The following is a 1,069-nucleotide window of genomic DNA, read 5'->3' on the forward strand; positions in this document are numbered from 1 at the left end:
TGGTATCTCTTCCTCCCATTATCCGTTGTAATTCTCTCATCCTATCAGCTGAATTTCCCCAGTTTGAGTTCATCTCAGCAGATAGACCTTTATGACTACCGACTGGGGGCTGCAGTTTCTCACATAGTTGCAAAGGAAGCCATGCGCGAAGCAGTAGTGGCACAAGTAGTGGCTGTAGTGGCACAAATTATATTGTGCCACTACAGCTTCCAGACTGTTAGAGAGGCTTATGTGTGAAGCACCAGTTTCAAATTTGCCCAATATCTGACACAGATTAGTGCGATCCTGTATAGAGAGTGTTGTGGAATGGCTATTAGAATTCATTCTCAATGATTCTACTCGTTGGCCTACCCTATCTGACACTGGAGTAAAGAGAGAGGAACTTTGGTTTGGTGATCCCTCCGGACCATCAGCTGAAAATATTGGTTGTTGTTCCATCATCATCCTGTCCCTTTGCTCCTGTGTCAAATTGGCCCAGGCATCCCTGTTAGCATAGCACTGATTCACAACTTGACTCACAGTTTGTGCTTTCCAGGATAACATATCCTGCTCTTTTTGCCACAGTTGGGTTTTAGAATCCTCCAACTCTTTCTTAAGTGATGCAATAACCTGTTCCTTTCCAGCCTCTTTCTGTTCTAAGGCAGCAATAGATTGCTCTCTAAGTCTGCATCTCACTTCACATTCATCCAACCTATCATGCAATTCATTATTACATTCCACAAGCTGGTAAACCTCTTCTTTCAGCTCTTCACATTCACTAGGCTTACCATTTGGATCCACTATAGAGACATTCTTGTGACAATTCTCTAGCTGTTCTTTTAACTGAGTTCTTTCCGTATACCACTGAATCTCTTTCTCTTCTGATATCTTTCATTCTCAGTAACATTCTCAACACATTTGCCATTCTTATTTTCTTTACTTTCTTAGATTTTGGCTTACTCTTCAAACATTCATTACGCTCATTACATTGAACCACAAGATCATTGAACTGATGTGTTAAAGCATCTTCTGCCAGAGACTTGTAGTCTGTAGAGGCATACTTCTGAACAAAGCGTGCCACTACATCCAT

General features: G+C 41.5%; 1 pseudogene; it reads right to left on the reverse strand.

Moving 5' to 3' along the window:
* Nucleotides 1-4: 4 nt before the first annotated feature.
* LOC140338522 (posterior protein-like) lies at nucleotides 5-1,069 on the reverse strand (annotated as a pseudogene).

Source organism: Pyxicephalus adspersus, chromosome 9 (assembly GCF_032062135.1).
Source record: "Pyxicephalus adspersus chromosome 9, UCB_Pads_2.0, whole genome shotgun sequence".
Lineage (NCBI taxonomy): Eukaryota > Metazoa > Chordata > Amphibia > Anura > Pyxicephalidae > Pyxicephalus > Pyxicephalus adspersus.